The sequence below is a fragment of the Pristiophorus japonicus genome, chromosome 8 (assembly GCF_044704955.1).
Source record: "Pristiophorus japonicus isolate sPriJap1 chromosome 8, sPriJap1.hap1, whole genome shotgun sequence".
Taxonomy (NCBI): Eukaryota; Metazoa; Chordata; class Chondrichthyes; family Pristiophoridae; genus Pristiophorus; species Pristiophorus japonicus.
In genome coordinates this window covers 168,476,556-168,492,824 of record NC_091984.1, presented here as the reverse complement: position 1 = coordinate 168,492,824, position 16,269 = coordinate 168,476,556, and positions in this window count along the sequence as shown.

Below are 16,269 nucleotides of genomic sequence, written 5' to 3'. Positions count from 1 at the left end.
TACTGATGCATTTTCATTGAAACATTTTCTGATGCATACAGTCAGGTTTTGTTTACACTGATTCCAGCCCCTGGGTGTACAGTGGCAGGAGGGCCTCAAACTGTTGCCCTTCCCCACCGTGCCTTTGCACCAAGCTTCACTGCATCCCTCCGCACACAGTCTGGACCTTGGAATGTGCCAGTCTGCAATGCTCAGTCGTGGACAACTCCTTGCACTGGAAGACAAGCAAGTTTCGGGCAGATCGACGGGTGTCTTTCACCAAGTTGATTGTCTTCCAGCAGCAGTTGATATCTGTCTCGGTGTGCGACCCTAGGAACAGACATAGAGCACCGAGTCCTCTGTTATGGAGCTGCTCGGGATGAACCTCGACAGAAACCACTGCACCTCTTTCCAGTCCTTCTTTGCAAAGGCACATTGCAGAAGGAGGGTCTCGTCCCCACTGCAGCCTACTCAAAGACAGCGTGAGGTGGTGCTTGCTGTGCATGAAGGATCTAGCAGGGAAGGCCAAGCTATTTCTTGGTGCTTGTTAAGTTCCGGTGATGAGGCATTCTGCCAAATGACAGTCTGCTTGGGGAACCATCCGACAGGATCACCGTCTCCTTTTTCCGTAGGGCCTCAAGGGTGCTATGTGCAGACCACTGCTTTATGGACTTGTGGTCAAAGGTGTATTCCTGCGGAAACTTTTCTACGAAGGACAGGTGGTCTGGCACGGTCCAACTGAATGGAGCGTTCCCCGTCAGCGCGGCCAGACCCATCCTTCGCAACACCGGACACGGATAGAACCTCAGCACATAGTGACACTTGATGTTTGCGTACTGAGGGTCTATGCACAGCTTGATGCAGCTGCACACAAAGGTGGCCATCAGGGTGACGTTGGGTAAATTCTTTCCCTTTTATCCGGAGATTTGTACATTGTGTCACTGCGGACATGGTCCATTTTCTATCTCCAGATAAAGTGGAAGAAGGCTCGGGTGACTGGCGGCGCAGGAGCGCGATATGGACCAGACCTGCGCCACGTACAGCAACACCGAGAGCACCTCGCACCTTATGACCAGGGTCTTGCCCGCAATCGATCGTGAGCACTGCTCCCACGATCCCAATTTTTGCCTGACCTTAGCGATACGCTCCTTCCAGTTTTTGGTGCGTGCCCTGGCCGCTTCGAACCATATTCCCGGCACCTTCAGGTAATCGGACCTGATGGTGAAGGGGACAAAGGATCGGTCGGCCCAGTTCCCAAAGAACATGGCCTTGCTTTTGCTGCGATTAACTTTCGCTACTGAAGCCAGTTCGAACTGGTTGCAGATGCTTAGCAATCTGCGAACTGACAGCGGATCCGAACAAAAGATGACGAGATCGTCCATGTACAGGGAGGCCTTGACCTGAGTGCCTTCGCTGCCTGGGATCGTCGCCCCTCTTATGCCCGCATCCTTCCTGATGGACTTGGCAAAGGGTTCCGTACAACACATGAACAAGACAGAGGACAGCTTTGCCTGACTCCAGATTTGATCGGAAAGCTTTTCAATTCCCACCCGTTAAGGAGAACTGCGCTACTGATGTCGGTGTAGGGCAATTGGATCCAATTGCGGATTCCCTCCCCCCAAACCCCATTTTGGAGAGCACGTCCATCATGTACGTGTGTGATATTCTGTCAAAGGCCTTCTGGTCCAAGCTGATTAAGTAGGTATTCACCCTCCTGTCCTGCACATAGGTGATTGTATCCCTGAGCAGCGCGAGGCTATCAGAGATCTTCCTGCTGGGGACAGCGCAGGTCTGATCCGGGTGGATCACCAGCTCCAGAGCAAACTTGACCCTGTTGGCAGTGAGCGTGGACAAAATCTGATAATCCACATTACGCAGGGAAATGGGCTGTCAAGTTCTGATCTCTTCCCTCTCCTCCTTCTGCTTGTAGATGAGGGTGATAATGTCTTTCCTTGTGGATTCTGACATGCTGCCAGCCAGAAGCATAACCCCGTACATTCCCAGCAGGTCTGGGCCAATCCAGTCCCACAGCCCAATACAACTCGACCGGTAAGCCCTCGCTTCCGGGAGTTTGACTCGTCTCGAAGGACCGGGCGGCCTTTGTCAGCTTGTCCAGAATTAACGGGTGATCCAGACGCTTCCACTTGCTTTTGTCTAAAACCTCCAACATAGACAGGAAGGACTGGGAGGCCGCATTGTCTGTGGGCTTCACGTAGTACAGCCTGGCATAAAAGGATTTGCTGATCCTTAGTATGTCAGGCTGCAAGGGTGTCACAGAACCGTTGTCTACCTTCAGCTGTTGATGACAGAGCTCTCTCTCTCTCTACCTTTTTATAAGAAGAAACGCAAGCGCGTCTCATCCTACATCAAAGTGGAAGATGATCTTGGAGGACTCTGAGGCAAAGAGCTGGTCCTTAACCCCTTGGAGTTCCTCTGCGACATCGACCCCCATTGACTGCAGCAAGCAGGAGCAGATTCTGCATGCTTTTCTTGAGTCGGGATATTTCCCTTTGTTTTTCACCTTCTGAACACCTTTTGAGCATGAAGAACCTCTTCATGTTCATCTTGATCGTTTCCCACCAGTGAGTCAGGGAATCAAAGAGGGGTTTCATGGTTCTCCAAACTTTTGAGTTCTTCAATGTTTTCTGGCAGTCAACAGTTTCACGTTCAGCTTCCATATCCCCCTGCCAACTTTCTAGTTTTCCTGTGGGTGACAGTCGGCCAATAGGAGGCAGTGGTCAGAGAAGTAATGTTGGTGGATCTGACAGTGAGTGTTTGGGACACAGGTCTATTCTGGAATGGACGGACCCGTCTCGTCTCGACCAGATGTATCTACGCGGTGCTCCGTCTGCAAGGTTGCTGAAGACGTTGCACGGCTTGGCGTCTTTAACAATTTCCATAAGGAGTCTGGTCGAGGTGTCCAGTTTGTTGTCTCTGGCGGATCTTCCAGCCGCATCAATGATGCAGTTGAAGTCGCCACCCAGAATGACCGGCCTGGATGTCGCTAGCAACAGTGGGAAATGCTGGAAGACAGCAAGCCGCTGAGAGGCCGGGTACACATTTGATTAGCTGGAGTGCAGCGTTTTTATACATTACGAGGAGGCGGCTGCCCGCCACCATGTTTATTTCGGTGATGGTGAAACTGCCTCCCTGCAGCAGAATACCCAGGCCGGAAGCACGACAATTGTTGCCTTCTGACCAGATCGATGACCCTTGGGACCACCGTTCCTGGTAGTTGCTGGGGTCTCCTGCAAGAACAACAGGTCACCCTGGACCTTGGCGAGGTATCCCAAGGTGGTAACACATTATGTTGTGCTTTTGAGATCACATGTTAATTGATGTGATCTTTTATGCCCATTGAAAATAGTGAATAAAGTCCAAAGTCCCATCAACATAAAACAGTCCGTTTTGCTGTTCTCAGCCCTTGGGCCTGTTCTTGCGTACCCATGATATGTGAGAACTGCTGTACTGCCCCGGGGCTGAGAAACCAGTTCCGATTTCTTGAGGGTGGTGGGGGGTTGCAACAGGGTGACAACAGCAGTGTTGTGTGGGGGTCACCATTGCAGCCTGGGCTGTCCTTAGTCAGTGGTGGCTCTTCTCTCCACCTGTCGTGTTGCTGCTCCCGGTGCTGGGTGCTTTGTCGCTCCCGGTGTCCCGGAGCTGAAGTGCGCTGGGTGCTTGGCTGTTCCTGGTGTCCTGGAGCTGGGGTGAGCTGGACACTTAACTGCTTGTGGAGCTGGGGTATGTTGGGCGCTTGGCTGCTCCCGGTGTTCCGGAGCTGTGGCGTCTTTCCTGTTTCCTTTTCGTTCTTTGCGTTTTACCACTTTTTTTGTTGGTGGCAGCTGTTCCTTTCCTGCCCTTCCTCGTCAGATGAGAAGCAGCTGCTATTGTCTGGTTGCTTCATGAGCCACCTTTATCCACTATGCTGTGTCTTTGCGGCATCTTGTTCTTTTCTTGTGGGGTTGGGCGTCTTTTCTTGGTGGTTTTTTTCCCTCACCACCTGCCAGTCTCCCTGTTGTTCCTCCGCTGTTTCCTCTTCTGTAGACTCTCTGCTGGGGAGGAGGCTGAGGGCTGGTTTCTGAGGTGTGGCTATTTGTTGCAACATCCTTTTCCTTGTTTCCCCCGTGTCGTCCATATAGCATTTCCACTGAGGGGCTTGGTGTTGGTCTCCTTTGAGACGACTTTTGCAGTCTCTTCCTCGTGCACCACATTGTTCTTTGCCGCATGCTTGTAGGTGAAGCTGCACTTGGGGCAGGCCTTGTAGAGATGAGCAGCCTCACCACAAAGGTTGCAGAACTTACTCTCCTCTGCCTGGTGGCCTCTGTTCTTGCAGTTGCTGCAGATGATGACCGTGCAGTTGGCTGCCACGTGCCTGGATTTCCCGACATACCCAGGGTTTCCCGGCATATACATGTAGCCCCGACTTCCTCCGATGGCAAAGCTGGGGGGCTGGTGTGGGATGGCTCCTTTACTGTTCACTTTCATTGTGACCTTGATCTGCCACTTACTCGTGCAGATCAACAACGTGTCTGCTAAGGAACATCAGTGCATCGATGACCGGGGTGAGGGTGTTGTAAATGTGTAGAGACAATCCGATTTCTTTGCGATGGGCGGGTGAACAGCTGCTCTGCAGTCACAACTGAAAGCAGCGCTTCATTCCCATTTCTTTGACTGCCTGAAAGAAAGTAAGACTTGCATTTATATAGTGCCTTTCATGACCACCGGACGTCTCAAAGCACTTTACAGCTAATTAAGTACTTTTGAAGTGTAGTCACTTGTAATGTGGGAAATGCAGCAGCCAATTTGTGCACAGCAAGCTCCCACAAACAGCAATGTGATAATGACCAGATAATCTGTTTTTTGTTATGGGATTTAGTGATAAATATTGGCCAGGACATCAGGGATAACTCCCCTGCTCTTCTTTGAAATAGTGCCATGGGAACTCTTGTGTCCACCTGAGGGGGCAGACGGGGCCTCAGTTTAATGTCCGACAGTGCAGCACTCGTCCAGCACTTACTGGAATGTCAGCCTAGATTTTTTTTGATCCAATTCCTGGAGTGGCATTTGAACCCATGACCTTCTGATTCCGAGGTGAGTGTGCTACCCACTGAGCTACATTGCATTTGTTTTGCAAGATTTTTCTGAAGGTTACATCAAAGTGCAGAGTGAAGCTGTCCGTGGCTTTAAATCTCCAGCACGCAATTAGAATCCTTTTCGGAAGACCTGGCGGTCTATCGACGCTTGTCCTTCCACCTTTGTTACTGTTTCTCGGACGGTATTCCGGACCCCCTGGCTTGCTGCTGTGTTGGTCGCCTTTGTTTAAACCTTTCCCTCTTCTGTGATTGGCATTTGGCCGAAACACCTATGGAGACACACCCAAACTGGAAAAAACAAGTATCGCAACTCAAGATCAATTAACACAAGGACAGGTACTACGCTTGATCTTAGCCAAAAGGCCGAGAAGCTTCTCTTGTTGCTGTTGCTAACCATAGGTGGACATAAGATTCCATGGCACTATTTCGAAGAACAGCAGTGGAGCTATCCCCGGTGTCAAGCCAACATTTGTCCCTCAACCAACATCACAAACAGATTATCTGGTCATTATCACATTACAAGTGACTACACTCCAAAAGTTCTTCATTGGCTGTAAAGCACTTTTGGACGTCTGGTGGTTGTGAAAGCTGCTATATAAATGCAAGTCTTTCTTTATGGCTTCTTCACCACTTTTCACACTGCTCTAAGGTATATCTTAAGAGGGGACAGAGTGTAGTGTAACAAAATTTGCAGATGACACAAAGATTAGTGGGAAAGCGGGTTGTGTAGAGGACTCAGAGAGGCTGCAAGGAGATTTAGATAGGTTAAGCGAATGGGCTAAGGTTTGGCAGATGGAATACAATGTCGGAAAGTGTGAGGTCATCCACCTTGGGGGAAAAAAAACAGTAAAAGGGAATATTATTTGAATGGGGAGAAATTACAACATGCTGCGGTGCAGAGGGACCTGGGGGTCCTTGTGCATGAATCCCAAAAAGTTAGTTTGCAGATGCAGCAGGTAATTAGGAAGGCGAATGGAATGTTGGCCTTCATTGCGAGAGGGATGGAGAACAAAAGCAGGGAGGTCCTGCTGCACCTGGAGTACTGCGTGCAGTTTTGGTCACCTTACTTAAGGAAGGATATACTGGCTTTGGAGGGGGTACAGAGACGATTCACTAGGCTGATTCCGGAGATGAGGGCGTTACCTTATGATGATAGATTGAGTAGACTGGGTCTTTACTCGTTGGAGTTCAGAAGGATGAGGGGTGATCTTATAGAAACATTTAAAATAATGAAAGGGATAGACAAGATAGAGGCAGAGAGGTTGTTTCCACTGGTCGGGGAGACTAGAACTAGGGAGCACAGCCTCAAAATACGGGGGAGCCAATTTAAAACCGAGTTGAGAAGGAATTTCTTCTCCCAGAGAGTTGTGAATCTGTGGAATTCTCTGCCCAAGGAAGCAGTTGAGGCTCGCTCATTGAATGTATTCAAGTCACAGATAGATAGATTTTTAATTAATAAGGGAATTAAGGGTTACGGGGAGCGGGCGGGTAAGTGGAGCTGAGTCCACGGCCAGATCAGCCATGATCTTGTTGAATGGCGGAGCAGGCTCGAGGGGCTAGTTGGCCTACTCCTGTTCCTAATTCTTATGTTCGTATGTTCTTACTATCCCCACACCTAACTTGTCCACTATTAGCTGTTTTTGGTTATTTCACTACTCATGTCTGCAGAGAATTTTGTTGAAGAAAATACATTTTTAATCAAATACTTTCCCAGGAAATCTGTAAATTTGGAAAAGTCGATAAAATACAGCACCATAGTAATGAGTAGATTATCAGGATGTATCTTTGCTCTCCTTGTGGAAATATTCAGATGGTCAGTTAAGTGTGAGAATTCCTGAGGAGGCAGTGGCACGGCAGCATTAAAGCCCTCGGGGGAGAAATTCAGTATCTCACTGATGAGGGGGGCTGTAACAGTTGGGAGGCGTGAGACCTTGCGACAGGTGCTGAAGTCTTGCCCCCTGGAGAAATTTGGATGTCGCCCCCAGAAGGCAGCATGGCGGACGCCTCAGCAGCGCTACGCACTGGACTGCGCAGCGCTGCCATGTCCGAGGGGCCCATCCCTCACTTAAAGGGAAAAGCCAACTCTGCAGAAGAAAAAGTGAACTACCTGGACCACCATGGAGCGTGATTTCCGTGCAATCACACACCACTCCAGCAGAGTACCAGGCTGAGCGATCACGGCCAAGAAACTGGATCAGGAACGGCAATGAAAAGGTAAGGAGGCGAATTTACTCCTTTTTGAGAGGCCTGTTAGCGTCTCTGGCAAGACACTTTTTGTCTGGGGCACATCACTAGTTAATGTTTGCCAACCGGAAAATGGCCCTTTTATCCCGAATCTCTGTTTTCTGTTAGTTAGCCAATCCTCTATCCATGCTAATATATTACCCCCAACCCTGTAAACTTTTATCTTGTGCAGTAACCTTTTATGTGGAATCTTATCGAATGTCTTCTGGAAATCCAAATACACCACATCCACTGGTTCCCCCTTGTCCACCTCACTCGTTACATCCTCAAAAGAACTCCAGCAAATTTGTCAAACATGATTTCCCTTTCATAAAACCATGCTGACTCTGCTTGATTGAATTATGCTTTTCCAAATGCCCCGCTATTGCTTCCTTAATAATGGACTCCAGTATTTTCCCAACAACAGATGTTAGGCTAACTGGTCTATAGTTTCCTGCTTTTTGTCTGCCTTTTTTAAATAGGAGCATTACATTTGCGGTTTTTTAATCCACTGGGACCTCTCCAAAATCCAGGGAATTTTGGTAGATTACAACCAATGCATCCACTATCTCTACAGGCACTTTTAAGACCCTGGATGTAAGCCATCAGGTCCAGGGGACTTGTCTGCCTTTAGTCCCATTATTTTACCCAGTACTACTTCTTTCGTGATAGTATTAAGTTCCTCCCTCCCTATAGCCCCTTGATTATCCACTATTAGGATGTTTTTAGTGTTTTCTACCTTGAAGACCGATACAAAATATTTGTTCAACGTCTCTGCCATTTCCCTGTTTCCCATTATTAATTCCCCAGTCTCCTCTAGGAGACCAACATTTACTTTAGCCGCTCTTTTCCTTTTTATGTACCTGTAGAAACTCTTACTATCTGTTTTTATATTTTGTGTTAGTTTACTTTCATCATCTATTTTCCCTCTCGTCATTTTTTTTTTAGTCGTTCTTTGCTGGCTTTTAAAAGTTTCCAGATCCTCTGGCCTCCCACTAGTCTTGGTCACATTGTATGCCCTTGTTTTCAATTTGATACCATCCCTTATTTACTTAGTTAGCCACGGGTGGTTACCCCTTCTCTTATAGTCTTTCCTTCTCATTGGGATATATTTTTGTTGCGAGTTATGAAATATCTCCTTAAATGTCTGCCACTTCTCATCAACCATCCCATACTTTAATCTATTTACCCAGTCCACTTTAGCCAACTCTGCCTTCATACCTTTGTAGTCTCCTTTATTTAAGCTGAGGACATTGGTTTGAGATCCAACTTTCTCGCCCCCCAACTGAATTTGAAATTCAACCATGTTACGGTCACTCATTCCTAGAGGATCTTTTCTAGGAGATTGTTTATTAATCCTGCCTCCTTACACAGTTCTAGATCTAAGATAGCCTGCTCCCTGGTTGGTTCCACAACGTACTGTTCAAGGAAACTATCCCGGATACACTTAATGAACACTTAATGAACACTTCCTCAAGGCTATCCTGGCCAATTTGCTTTGTCCAATCAATATGAAGGTTAAAATCACCCATGATTATTGCCGTTCCTTTATTACAAGCCTCCATTATTTCTTGATTTATACTCCGTCCAACAGTGTAGCTACTGCTAGGAAACTATAGACTATGCCCACCAGCGACTTTTTCCCCTTATTATTCCTTATCTCCACCCAAACTGATTCAATATTTTGATCTTCTGAGCCATTATCATTTCTCTCTAACCCACTGATCTCATCCTTTTGGTAACGGTGCTACCCCACCTCTTTTTCCTTTCTGTCTGTCATTCCGAATTGTCAAATACATGTGAATATTTCGTTCCCAGTCTTGGTCACCTTGTAACCACGTCTCTGTAATGGCTATCAGATCATACCCATTTGTATTTAAATGTGCCGTCAACTCATCTATTTTGTTACGAATGCTGCGTGTGTTCAGATAAAGAGCTTTTAAATTTGGAGCCTTGCCAGTGACACTCACATCCTAAGAATAGACATAGAAACATAGAAACATAGAAAATAGGTGCAGGAGCAGGCCATTCAGCCCTTCTAGCCTGCACCGCCATTCAATGAGTTCATGGCTGAACATGAAACTTCAGTACCCCCTACCTGCTTTCTCGCCATAACCCTTGATCCCCCGAGTAGTAAGGACTTCATCTAACTCCCTTTTGAATATATTTAGTGAATTGGCCTCAACTACTTTCTGTGGTAGAGAATTCCACAGGTTCACCACTCTCTGGGTGAAGAAGTTTCTCCTCATCTCGGTCCTAAATGGCTTACCCCTTATCCTCAGACTGTGACCCCTGGTTCTGGACTTCCCCAACATTGGGAACATTCTTTCTGCATCTAACCTGTCTAAACCCGTCAGAATTTTAAACGTTTCTATGAGGTCCCCTCTCATTCTTCTGAACTCCAGTGAATACAAGCCCAATTGATCCAATCTTTCTTGATAGGTCAGTCCCGCCATCCCGGGAATCAGTCTGGTGAACCTTCGCTGCACTCCCTCAATAGCAAGAATGTCCTTCCTCAAGTTAGGAGACCAAAACTGTACACAATACTCCAGGTGTGGCCTCACCAAGGCCCTGTACAACTGTAGCAACACCTCCCTGCCCCTGTATTCAAATCCCCTCGCTATGAAGGCCAACATGCCATTTGCTTTCTTAACCGCCTGCTGTACCTGCATGCCAACCTTCAATGACTGATGTACCATGACACCCAGGTCTCGTTGCACCTTCCCTTTTCCTAATCTGTCACCATTCAGATAATAGTCTGTCTCTCTGTTTTTACCACCAAAGTGGATAACCTCACATTTATCCACATTATACTTCATCTGCCATGCATTTGCCCACTCACCTAACCTATCCAAGTCACTCTGCAGCCTAATAGCATCCTCCTCGCAGCTCACACTGCCACCCAACTTAGTATCATCCGCAAATTTGGAGATACTGCATTTAATCCCCTCGTCTAAATCATTAATGTACAATGTAAACAGCTGGGGCCCCAGCACAGAACCTTGCGGCACTCCACTAGTCACTGCCTGCCATTCTGAAAAGTACCCGTTTACTCCTACTCTTTGCTTCCTGTCTGACAACCAGTTCTCAATCCACGTCAGCACACTACCCCCAATCCCATGTGCTTTAACTTTGCACATTAATCTCTTGTGTGGGACCTTGTCGAAAGCCTTCTGAAAGTCCAAATATACCACATCAACTGGTTCTCCTTTGTCCACTTTACTGGAAACATCCTCAAAAAATTCCAGAAGATTTGTCAAGCATGATTTCCCTTTCACAAATCCATGCTGACTTGGACCTATCATGTCACCATTTTCCAGATGCACTGCTATGACATCCTTAATAATTGATTCCATCATTTTACCCACTACTGAGGTCAGGCTGACCGGTCTATAATTCCCTGTTTTCTCTCTCCCTCCTTTTTTAAAAAGTGGGGTTACATTGGCTACCCTCCACTCCATAGGAACTGATCCAGAGTCAATGGAATGTTGGAAAATGACTGTCAATGCATCCGCTATTTCCAAGGCCACCTCCTTAAGTACTCTAGGATGCAGGCCATCAGGCCCTGGGGATTTATCTGCCTTCAATCCCATCAATTTCCCCAACACAATTTCCCGACTAATAAAGATTTCCCTCAGTTCCTCTTCCTTACTAGACCCTCTGACCCCTTTTATATCCGGAAGGTTGTTTGTATCCTCCTTAGTGAATACCGAACCAAAGTACTTGTTCAATTGATCCGCCATTTCTTTGTTCCCCGTTATGACTTCCCCTGATTCTGACTGCAGGGGACCTACGTTTGTCTTCACCAACCTTTTTCTCTTTACATACCTATAGAAACTTTTGCAATCCGCCTTAATGTTCCCTGCAAGCTTCTTCTCGTACTCCATTTTCCCTGTCCTAATCAAACCCTTTGTCCTCCTCTGCTGAGTTCTAAATTTCTCCCAGTCCCCAGGTTCGCTGCTATTTCTGGCCAATTTGTATGCCACTTCCTTGGCTTTAATACTATCCCTGATTTCCCTAGATAGCCACGGTTGAGCCACCTTCCCCTTTTTATTTTTACGCCAGACAGGAATGTACAATTGTTGTACTTCATCCATGCGGTCTCTAAATGTCTGCCATTGCCCATCCACAGTCAACCCCCTAAGTATCATTCGCCAATCTATCCTAGCCAATTCTCGCCTCATACCTTCAAAGTTACCCTTCTTTAAGTTCTGGACCATGGTCTCTGAAATTACTGTTTCATTCTCCATCCTAATGCAGAATTCCACCATATTATGGTCACTCTTCCCCAAGGGGCCTCGCACAATGAGATTGCTAATTAATCCTCTCTCATTACACAACACCCAGTCTAAGATGGCCTCCCCCCTAGTTGGTTCCTCAACATATTGGTCTAGAAAACCATCCCTTATGCACTCCAGGAAATCCTCCTCCACCGTATTGCTTCCAGTTTGGCTAGCCCAATCTATGTGCATATTAAAGTCACCCATTATAACTGCTACACCTTTATTGCATGCACCCCTAATTTCCTGTTTGATGCCCTCCCCAACATCCCTATTACTGTTTGGAGGTCTGTACACAACTCCTACTAACGTTTTTTGCCCTTTGGTGTTCTGCAGCTCTACCCATATAGATTCCACATCATCCAAGCTAATGTCTTTCCTAACTATTGCATTAATCTCCTCTTTAACCAGCAATGCTACCCCACCTCCTTTTCCTTTTATTCTATCCTTCCTGAATGTTGAATACCCCTGAATGTTGAGTTCCCAGCCCTGATCATCCTGGAGCCACGTCTCCGTAATCCCAATCACATCATATTTGTTAACATCTATTTGCACAATTAATTCATCCACCTTATTGCGGATACTCCTTGCATTAAGACACAAAGCCTTCAGGCTTGTTTTATTAACACCCTTTGTCCTTTTAGAATTTTGCTGTACAGTGGCCCTTTTTGTTCTTTGCCTTGGGTTTCTCTGCCCTACACTTTTCCTCATCTCCTTTCTGTCTTTTGCTTTTGGCTCCTTTTTGTTTCCCTCTGTCTCCCTGCATTGGTTCCCATCCCCCTGCCATATTAGTTTAAATCCTCCCCAACAGCACTAGCAAACACTCCCCCGAGGACATTGGTTCCAGTCCTGCCCAGGTGCAGACCGTCCGGTTTGTACTGGTCCCACCTCCCCCAGAACCGGTCCCAATGCCCCAGGAATTTGAATCCCTCCCTGCTGCACCACTGCTCAAGCCACGTATTCATCTGCGCTATCCTGCGATTCCTACTCTGACTATCACGTGGCACTGGTAGCAATCCCGAGATTACTACTTTTGAGGTCCTACTTTTTAATTTAGCTCCTAGCTCCTTAAATTCGTTTCGTAGGACCTCATCCCTTTTTTTGCCTATGTCGTTGGTACCAATGTGCACCACGACAGCTGGCTGTTCTCCCTCCCATTTCAGAATGTCCTGCACCCGCTCCGAGACATCCTTGACCCTTGCACCAGGGAGGCAACATACCATCCTGGAGTCTCGGTTGCGGCCGCAGAAACGCCTATCTATTCCCCTCACAATTGAATCCCCTATCACTATCGCTCTCCCACTCTTTTTCTTGCCCTCCTGTGCAGCAGAGCCAGCCACGGTGCCATGAACTTGGCTGCTGCTGCCCTCCCCTGATGAGTCATTCCCCTCAACAGTACCCAAAGCGGTGTATCTGTTTTGCAGGGGGATGACCGCAGGGGACCCCTGCACTACCTTCCTTGCTCTACTCTTCCTGCTGGTCTTCCATTCCCTATCTGGCTGTGGACCCTTTCCCTGCGGTAAGACCAACTCACTACACGTGATACTCACGTCATTCTCAGCATCGTGGATGCTCCAGAGTGAATCCACCCTCAGCTCCAATTCCGTAACGCGGACCGTCAGGAGCTGGAGGCGGATACACTTCCCGCACACGTAGTCGTCAGGGACACCGGAAGCGTCCCTGAGTTCCCACATGGTACAGGAGGAGCATAACACCCGACCGAGCTCTCCTGCCATGTCTTAACCCTTAGATACACTTAAACTGGTAATAACAATGTTAAAAGTTACTGACCAATATAAGAAGAAAAAGAAAAACTACTCACCAATCACCAGCCAATCACTTACCCCCTAGGCTGTGACGTCACCTTTGTTTTTTTGCCTTCTCCCTGTAGCTGCACCGGTGCGCCTCTCGCCGACCCCGGACTCGCGCTGCTCCGAGCTCCCGCCTCCTCGACTGACTGCTCCGAGCTCCCGCTGGCCTTTATAGGCCTCTCACCGACCCCGGACTCGCGCTGCTCCGAGCTCCCGCCTCCTCGACTGACTGCTCCGAGCTCCCGCTGGCCTTTATAGGCCTCTCGCCGACCCCGGACTCGCGCTGCTCCGAGCTCCCGCCTCCTCGACTGACTGCTCCGAGCTCCCGCTGGCCTTTATAGGCCTCTCGCCGACCCCGGACTCGCGCTGCTCCGAGCTCCCGCCTCCTCGACTGACTGCTCCGAGCTCCCGCTGGCCTTTATAGGCCTCTCGCCGACCCCGGACTCGCGCTGCTCCGAGCTCCCGCCTCCTCGACTGACTGCTCCGAGCTCCCGCTGGCCTTTATAGGCCTCTCGCCGACCCCGGACTCGCGCTGCTCCGAGCTCCCGCCTCCTCGACTGACTTTTTAAAATGTCTGTTAATTGAATAGAATACTCTCCTGCTTTAATAAACTCTGTGCCATGACCTCTCATTGCATATCCCATAGAGAACTCTCATCAATCACCAGACCCCCGCTAGGCAACCAATGTGTGCATCAATCGCCTCTGGGAATGTCACCTTTTAACAACTGCATCCTCCTGGGAGATATCTGTTGAAGTTTCTGCCTCTCGTGTCCTCTTTTCAGCCCCCCCCAGAATTGTTTCCTGAAATCAGCCCTGAAGTTCCATGGGGATTTTAACTCCAGTGGGAGGCTGTTAGAATATCTTGGGAAAAGACCATTTTCAGCTGTAATGGGGTGAGGAGACTCTAGGTACTGAAAGTGTATCACAGCAGGCAAAAGTAATTCTGAGAATAGTGGGTGGGGCTTTGGGTCAGCAAGATCCCCATATCAACTTTGGGAGCTGGGTTCAAATCCCATCCAGATTGCTAGGATGAAAGTCTCCTCTTGATAGTAAGGGTTTTGGGTTGATTTTTGACAGCTCAAAACTGTGCCATAATTTTGCACAAATTGGCCGTACCTTAGAAATGGAACAAATGTTATACTGGCGTAGTACCCGGCCCATTGTGGGGGCAGAGTGAATGGAGCTTTACTCCACATCTAGCCCACGCTGTACTTCAGCAGGGACTACTTGAGGCAGGCAGGGGCAGTGTAAGTTTGTTGTTCCATTACCAATGCGGCACTATCTGATCTTGACATAAAGGCTCCAATCGTGTGAGGTCAGCAACATCAGACAGTACATGCAGAGAGCAGGTGGGGTTGCTGGTGTGTGAGGGGAAATGGAAACCACTAAAAGTTTCCTGTGGAACAGTTCCAGCACTGTGCAGAAGCAGATAGGGGGGGGGGGGAAACTGTAACCTCAGCTTTCATCTCCTACCTGAATGGTGTGAGACACAGTGAGGTTCTCACTGAAAATGCAGCTGAATTATACACTTTGGGGGTGGGTGGGCGGTCGGGGGGGGGAAAAAAGAGAGAAAAGGTGATGTCCATCACACATTATCAGGGCCAAAAAAATGGATGGCATGAAGTTGAATACGGCAGCACAATGTTCTGTGCCGGCAGCCATGCAATGCCATATTGGTCTGGGCGCTCGATAGGCGTCCACAGCAGCCGCCTGCAACACACGCAGACCTGAATCAAATCCTTTTGTTAAATTGGTGTCCGTGCACTTGAACCTCGTCTCCTTAAGCGGATCATGGCGGGAACAATCGGTAAGCAGCCTTGGCAAGCGGTGTTTAAAGGGATCCTCATCTCCATCAACGCAATTCTCTGGTTAGTTGTTTTAGGCTGCTTGGATGTTTTTGGATCAAGTTTTTGGCTGTTTTGGCAAGTATTTCTCTCTTTAATACTTCTGCAGAGTGAGATTGTGTTTCACAGGATTTGCTTGTTCTGAATTGCTGAATGTGGGAATGCTGCTGGGACCCAGCTTTGGCCTGGGCATTCTGGCCCAACTGGGGTACGTGTTCCAGTCACCGGGAGTCCTCAGTACCTCACTCAACTGCCCGTCCTTCACACGCAGCATCCGTTTGTGAACAGACAGGCAGATGTGCTTCAATCCCAACAAAATTCCAGCCAAGGCCTCACCACTGTGGCCCTTGGTCCTTGAATGAATGATTGAGACAGAAGAGCATCAGATGGGAAGAGACTTATCCCAAGTAGGTTGGCTGTGGCTGCCTTGGATAGGTTGGCTCTCATAATTGCGATTAATTTTTATTTCTAAATGTTCTTGCAGACGGTAAGACCCATCTCTCGCCCCCTTTCTGCCCAGACTGCATGGTATACCCAGCTATGTGTGCAAGCTGAGAGGGTGGCTAATATGGGTCAGGTTGCGATTGTTGCCTGTGGCTCATTAAGGTGACGATATCCTCCTTCATCAGAGCAATCGGATGGTGGCCTCCTTCCCACCCTCCTCCTCCTCCTCCCCACCCTCCTCCCCCTCCCACCCTCCTCCTCCCCCTCCCCACCCTCCTCCTCCCCCTCCCCACCCTCCTCCTCCCCTCCCCACCCTCCTCCTCCCCCTCCCCACCTCCTCCTCCCCCTCCCCCACCTCCTCCTCCCCCTCCCACCCTCCTCCCTCCCCCACCCTCCTCCTCCCCTCCCCACCCTCCTCCTCCCCTCCCCACAATCCTCCTCCCCCTCCCCACCCTCCTCCTCCCCCTCCCCACCCTCCTCCTCCCCCTCCCCACCCTCCTCCTCCTCCTCCCCACCCAACTCCTCCTCCTCCCCACCCAACTCCTCCTCCTCCCCACCAACTCCTCCTCCTTCCCCACCCAACTCCTCCTCCT